Source organism: Leptodactylus fuscus, chromosome 8, assembly GCF_031893055.1.
Source record: "Leptodactylus fuscus isolate aLepFus1 chromosome 8, aLepFus1.hap2, whole genome shotgun sequence".
Taxonomy (NCBI): domain Eukaryota; kingdom Metazoa; phylum Chordata; class Amphibia; order Anura; family Leptodactylidae; genus Leptodactylus; species Leptodactylus fuscus.
Window position 1 is genome coordinate 98237496 of NC_134272.1, and position 8196 is coordinate 98245691.

Genomic DNA, 8196 nt, shown 5'->3' on the forward strand with positions numbered 1-8196 from the left:
TCTGTATGACCTCCCTACAACACCTGGGCATGCTCCTGATGAGGCTGAGTAGTGTGTGTGACCTCCACGTGTCTGTATGACCTCCCTACAACACCTGGCCATGCTCCTGATGAGGCTGAGTAGTGTGTGTGACCTCCACGGGCCTGTATGACCTCCCTACAACACCTGGACATGCTCCTGATGAGGCTGAGTAGTGTGTGTGACCTCCACGGGCCTGTATGACCTCCCTACAACACCAGGACATGCTCCTGATGAGACTGAGTAGTGTGTGTGACCTCCACGGGCCTGTATGACCTCCCTACAACACCTGGCCATGCTCCTGATGAGGCTGAGTAGTGTGTGTGACCTCCACGTGTCTGTATGACCTCCCTACAACACCTGGACATGCTCCTGATGAGGCTGAGTAGTGTGTGTGACCTCCCCGGGCATGTATGACCTCTCTACAACACCTGGACATGCTCCTGATGAGGCTGAGTAGTGTGTGTGACCTCCACATGTCTGTATGACCTCCCTACAACACCTGGGCATGCTCCTGATGAGGCTGAGTAGTGTGTGTGACCTCCACGTGTCTGTATGACCTCCCTACAACACCTGGGCATGCTCCTGATGAGGCTGAGTAGTGTGTGTGACCTCCACGTGTCTGTATGACCTCCCTACAACACCTGGACATGCTCCTGATGAGGCTGAGTAGTGTGTGTGACCTCCACATGTCTGTATGACCTCCCTACAACACCTGGACATGCTCCTGATGAGGCTGAGTAGTGTGTGTGACCTCCACGTGTCTGTATGACCTCCCTACAACACCTGGGCATGCTCCTGATGAGGCTGAGTAGTGTGTGTGACCTCCACGTGTCTGTATGACCTCCCTACAACACCTGGGCATGCTCCTGATGAGGCTGAGTAGTGTGTGTGACCTCCCCGGGCCTGTATGACCTCCCTACAACACCTGGACATGCTCCTGATGAGGCTGAGTAGTGTGTGTGACCTCCACGGGCCTGTATGACCTCCCTACAACACCTGGACATGCTCCTGATGAGGCTGAGTAGTGTGTGTGACCTCCACGTGTCTGTATGACCTCCCTACAACACCTGGGCATGCTCCTGATGAGGCTGAGTAGTGTGTGTGACCTCCCCGGGCCTGTATGACCTCCCTACAACACCTGGACATGCTCCTGATGAGGCTGAGTAGTGTGTGTGACCTCCACGTGTCTGTATGACCTCCCTACAACACCTGGGCATGCTCCTGATGAGGCTGAGTAGTGTGTGTGACCTCCCCGGGCCTGTATGACCTCCCTACAACACCTGGACATGATCCGGATGAGGCTGAGTAGTGTGTGTGACCTCCACGTGTCTGTATGACCTCCCTACAACACCTGGACATGCTCCTGATGAGGCTGAGTAGTGTGTGTGACCTCCACGTGTCTGTATGACCTCCCTACAATACCTGGACATGCTCCTGATGAGGCTGAGTAGTGTGTGTGACCTCCACATGTCTGTATGACCTCCCTACAACACCTGGACATGCTCCTGATGAGGCTGAGTAGTGTGTGTGACCTCCACGGGCCTGTATGACCTCCCTACAATACCTGGACATGCTCCTGATGAGGCTGAGTAGTGTGTGTGACCTCCACATGTCTGTATGACCTCCCTACAACACCTGGACATGCTCCTGATGAGGCTGAGTAGTGTGTGTGACCTCCACGGGCCTGTATGACCTCCCTACAACACCTGGACATGCTCCTGATGAGGCTGAGTAGTGTGTGTGACCTCCCCGGGCCTGTATGACCTTCCTACAACACCTGGACATGATCCTGATGAGGCTGAGTAGTGTGTGTGACCTCCACGTGTCTGTATGACCTCCCTACAACACCTGGACATGCTCCTGATGAGGCTGAGTAGTGTGTGTGACCTCCACGGGCCTGTATGACCTCCCTACAATACCTGGACATGCTCCTGATGAGGCTGAGTAGTGTGTGTGACCTCCACATGTCTGTATGACCTCCCTACAACACCTGGGCATGCTCCTGATGAGGCTGAGTAGTGTGTGTGACCTCCACATGTCTGTATGACCTCCCTACAACACCTGGACATGCTCCTGATGAGGCTGAGTAGTGTGTGTGACCTCCACGGGCCTGTATGACCTCCCTACAACACCTGGACATGCTCCTGATGAGGCTGAGTAGTGTGTGTGACCTCCCCGGGCCTGTATGACCTTCCTACAACACCTGGACATGATCCGGATGAGGCTGAGTAGTGTGTGTGACCTCCACGTGTCTGTATGACCTCCCTACAACACCTGGACATGCTCCTGATGAGGCTGAGTAGTGTGTGTGACCTCCACGTGTCTGTATGACCTCCCTACAACACCTGGACATGCTCCTGATGAGGCTGAGTAGTATGTGTCACCTCCACGGGCCTGTATGACCTCCCTACAACACCTGGACATGCTCCTGATGAGGCTGAGTAGTGTGTGTGACCTCCACGTGTCTGTATGACCTCCCTACAACACCTGGACATGCTCCTGATGAGGCTGAGTAGTGTGTGTGACCTACACGGGCCTGTATGACCTCCCTACAACACCTGGACATGCTCCTGATGAGGCTGAGTAGTGTGTGTGACCTCCACGGGCCTGTATGACCTCCCTACAACACCTGGACATGCTCCTGATGAGGCTGAGTAGTGTGTGTGACTTCCACGGGCCTGTATGACCTCCCTACAACACCTGGACATGCTCCTGATGAGGCTGAGTAGTGTGTGTGACCTCCACGGGCCTGTATGACCTCCCTACAACACCTGGACATGCTCCTGATGAGGCTGAGTAGTGTGTGTGACCTCCACGTGTCTGTATGACCTCCCTACAACACCTGGACATGCTCCTGATGAGGCTGAGTAGTGTGTGTGACCTCCACGTGCCTGTATGACCTCCCTACAACACCTGGACATGCTCCTGATGAGGCTGAGTAGTGTGTGTGACCTCCACGTGTCTGTATGACCTCCCTACAACACCAGGACATGCTCCTGATGAGGCTGAGTAGTGTGTGACCTCCACGTGTCTGTATGACCTCCCTACAACACCTGGGCATGCCCCTGATGAGGCTGAGTAGTGTGTGTGACCTCCACGTGTCTGTATGACCTCCCTACAACACCTGGACATGCTCCTGATGAGGCTGAGTAGTGTGTGTGACCTCCACGGGCCTGTATGACCTCCCTACAACACCTGGACATGCTCCTGATGAGGCTGAGTAGTGTGTGTGACCTCCACGTGTCTGTATGACCTCCCTACAACACCTGGACATGATCCTGATGAGGCTGAGTAGTGTGTGTGACCTCCCCGGGCCTGTATGACCTCCCTACAACACCTGGACATGCTCCTGATGAGGCTGAGTAGTGTGTGACCTCCACGTGTCTGTATGACCTCCCTACAACACCTGGGCATGCCCCTGATGAGGCTGAGTAGTGTGTGTGACCTCCACGTGTCTGTATGACCTCCCTACAACACCTGGACATGCTCCTGATGAGGCTGAGTAGTGTGTGTGACCTCCACGTGTCTGTATGACCTCCCTACAACACCTGGACATGCTCCTGATGAGGCTGAGTAGTGTGTGTGACCTCCCCGGGCCTGTATGACCTCCCTACAACACCTGGACATGCTCCTGATGAGGCTGAGTAGTGTGTGTGACCTCCACGTGTCTGTATGACCTCCCTACAACACCTGGGCATGCTCCTGATGAGGCTGAGTAGTGTGTGTGACCTCCACGGGCCTGTATGACCTCCCTACAATACCTGGACATGCTCCTGATGAGGCTGAGTAGTGTGTGTGACCTCCACATGTCTGTATGACCTCCCTACAACACCTGGACATGCTCCTGATGAGGCTGAGTAGTGTGTGTGACCTCCACTGACCTGTATGACCTCCCTACAACACCTGGACATGCTCCTGATGAGGCTGAGTAGTGTGTGTGACCTCCACGTGTCTGTATGACCTCCCTACAACACCAGGACATGCTCCTGATGAGGCTGAGTAGTGTGTGACCTCCACGTGTCTGTATGACCTCCCTACAACACCTGGGCATGCCCCTGATGAGGCTGAGTAGTGTGTGTGACCTCCACGTGTCTGTATGACCTCCCTACAACACCTGGACATGCTCCTGATGAGGCTGAGTAGTGTGTGTGACCTCCACGGGCCTGTATGACCTCCCTACAACACCTGGACATGCTCCTGATGAGGCTGAGTAGTGTGTGTGACCTCCACGTGTCTGTATGACCTCCCTACAACACCTGGACATGATCCTGATGAGGCTGAGTAGTGTGTGTGACCTCCCCGGGCCTGTATGACCTCCCTACAACACCTGGACATGCTCCTGATGAGGCTGAGTAGTGTGTGACCTCCACGTGTCTGTATGACCTCCCTACAACACCTGGGCATGCCCCTGATGAGGCTGAGTAGTGTGTGTGACCTCCACGTGTCTGTATGACCTCCCTACAACACCTGGACATGCTCCTGATGAGGCTGAGTAGTGTGTGTGACCTCCACGTGTCTGTATGACCTCCCTACAACACCTGGACATGCTCCTGATGAGGCTGAGTAGTGTGTGTGACCTCCCCGGGCCTGTATGACCTCCCTACAACACCTGGACATGCTCCTGATGAGGCTGAGTAGTGTGTGTGACCTCCACGTGTCTGTATGACCTCCCTACAACACCTGGGCATGCTCCTGATGAGGCTGAGTAGTGTGTGTGACCTCCACGGGCCTGTATGACCTCCCTACAATACCTGGACATGCTCCTGATGAGGCTGAGTAGTGTGTGTGACCTCCACATGTCTGTATGACCTCCCTACAACACCTGGACATGCTCCTGATGAGGCTGAGTAGTGTGTGTGACCTCCACTGACCTGTATGACCTCCCTACAACACCTGGACATGCTCCTGATGAGGCTGAGTAGTGTGTGTGACCTCCACGTGTCTGTATGACCTCCCTACAACACCAGGACATGCTCCTGATGAGGCTGAGTAGTGTGTGACCTCCACGTGTCTGTATGACCTCCCTACAACACCTGGGCATGCCCCTGATGAGGCTGAGTAGTGTGTGTGACCTCCACGTGTCTGTATGACCTCCCTACAACACCTGGACATGCTCCTGATGAGGCTGAGTAGTGTGTGTGACCTCCACGGGCCTGTATGACCTCCCTACAACACCTGGACATGCTCCTGATGAGGCTGAGTAGTGTGTGTGACCTCCACGTGTCTGTATGACCTCCCTACAACACCTGGACATGATCCTGATGAGGCTGAGTAGTGTGTGTGACCTCCCCGGGCCTGTATGACCTCCCTACAACACCTGGACATGCTCCTGATGAGGCTGAGTAGTGTGTGACCTCCACGTGTCTGTATGACCTCCCTACAACACCTGGGCATGCCCCTGATGAGGCTGAGTAGTGTGTGTGACCTCCACGTGTCTGTATGACCTCCCTACAACACCTGGACATGCTCCTGATGAGGCTGAGTAGTGTGTGTGACCTCCACGTGTCTGTATGACCTCCCTACAACACCTGGACATGCTCCTGATGAGGCTGAGTAGTGTGTGTGACCTCCCCGGGCCTGTATGACCTCCCTACAACACCTGGACATGCTCCTGATGAGGCTGAGTAGTGTGTGTGACCTCCACGTGTCTGTATGACCTCCCTACAACACCTGGGCATGCTCCTGATGAGGCTGAGTAGTGTGTGTGACCTCCACGGGCCTGTATGACCTCCCTACAATACCTGGACATGCTCCTGATGAGGCTGAGTAGTGTGTGTGACCTCCACATGTCTGTATGACCTCCCTACAACACCTGGACATGCTCCTGATGAGGCTGAGTAGTGTGTGTGACCTCCACTGACCTGTATGACCTCCCTACAACACCTGGACATGCTCCTGATGAGGCTGAGTAGTGTGTGTGACCTCCACGTGTCTGTATGACCTCCCTACAACACCTGGGCATGCTCCTGATGAGGCTGAGTAGTGTGTGTGACCTCCACGGGCCTGTATGGCCTCTCTACAACACCTGGGCATGCTCCTGATGAGGCTGAGTAGTGTGTGTGACCTCTCCGGGCCTGTATGACCTCCCTACAACACCTGGACATGCTCCTGATGAGGCTGAGTAGTGTGCGCGGCCTCCACGGGCCTGTACGACCTCCCTACAACACCTGGGCATGCTCCTGATGAGGCTGAGTAGTGTGTGTGACCTACACGGACCTGTATGACCTCCCTACAACACCTGGACATGCTCCTGATGAGGCTGAGTAGTGTGTGTGACCTCCACATGTCTGTATGACCTCCCTACAACACCTGGGCATGCTCCTGATGAGGCTGAGTAGTGTGTGTGACCTCCCCGTACCTGTATGACCTCCCTACAACACCTGGACATGCTCCTGATGAGGCTGAGTAGTGTGTGCGACCTCCACGTGGCTGTATGACCTCCCTACAACACCTGGACATGCTCCTGATGAGGCTGAGTAGTGTGTGTGACCTCCCCGGGCCTGTATGACCTCCCTACAACACCTGGACATGCTCCTGATGAGGCTGAGTAATGTGTGTGACCTCCACGTGTCTGTATGACCTCCCTACAACACCTGGACATGCTCCTGATGAGGCTGAGTAGTGTGTGTGGCCTCCACGGGCCTGTATGACTTCCCTACAACACCTGGACATGCTCCTGATGAGGCTGAGTAGTGTGTGTGACCTCCACGTGTCTGTATGACCTCCCTACAACACCTGGGCATGCTCCTGATGAGGCTGAGTAGTGTGTGTGACCTCCACGTGTCTGTATGACCTCCCTACAACACCTGGACATGCTACTGATGAGGCTGAGTAGTGTGTGTGACCTCCACGTGTCTGTATGACCTCCCTACAACACCTGGACATGCTCCTGATGAGGCTGAGTAGTGTGTGTGACCTCCACGTGTCTGTATGACCTCCCTACAACACCAGGACATGCTCCTGATGAGGCTGAGTAGTGTGTGTGACCTCCCCGGGCCTGTATGACCTCCCTACAATACCTGGACATGCTCCTGACGAGGCTGAGTAGTGTGTGTGACCTCCACATGTCTGTATGACCTCCCTACAACACCTGGACATGCTCCTGATGAGGCTGAGTAGTGTGTGCGACCTCCACGTGGCTGTATGACCTCCCTACAACACCTGGACATGCTCCTGATGAGGCTGAGTAGTGTGTGCGACCTCCACGTGTCTGTATGACCTCCCTACAACACCTGGACATGCTCCTGATGGGGCTGAGTAGTGTGTGTGACCTCCACATGTCTGTATGACCTCCCTACAACACCTGGACATGCTCCTGATGAGGCTGAGTAGTGTGTGTGACCTCCACGTGTCTGTATGACCTCCCTACAACACCTGGACATGCTCCTGATGAGGCTGAGTAGTGTGTGTGACCTCCCCGGGCCTGTATGACCTCCCTACAACACCTGGACATGCTCCTGATGAGGCTGAGTAGTGTGTGTGACCTCCACGTGCCTGTATGACCTCCCTACAACACCTGGACATGCTCCTGATGAGGCTGAGTAGTGTGTGTGACCTCCACGTGTCTGTATGACCTCCCTACAACACCTGGGCATGCTCCTGATGAGGCTAAGTAGTGTGTGACCTCCCCGGGCCTGTATGACCTCCCTACAACACCTGGACATGCTCCTGATGAGGCTGAGTAGTGTGTGCGGCCTCCACGTGCCTGTATGACCTCCCTACAACACCTGGACATGCTCCTGATGAGGCTGAGTAGTGTGTGTGACCTCCCCGGGCCTGTATGACCTCCCTACAACACCTGGACATGCTCCTGATGAGGCTGAGTAGTGTGTGTGACCTCCCCGGGCCTGTATGACCTCCCTACAACACCTGGACATGCTCCTGATGAGGCTGAGTAGTGTGTGTGACCTCCACGTGTCTGTATGACCTCCCTACAACACCTGGACATGCTCCTGATGAGGCTGAGTGGTGTGTGTGACCTCCACGTGTCTGTATGACCTCCCTACAACACCTGGACATGCTCCTGATGAGGCTGAGTGGTGTGTGTGACCTCCAAGTGTCTGTATGACCTTCCTACAACACCTGGACATGCTCCTGATGAGGCTGAGTAGTGTGTGTGACCTCCACGTGTCTGTATGACCTCCCTACAACACCTGGACATGCTCCTGATGAGGC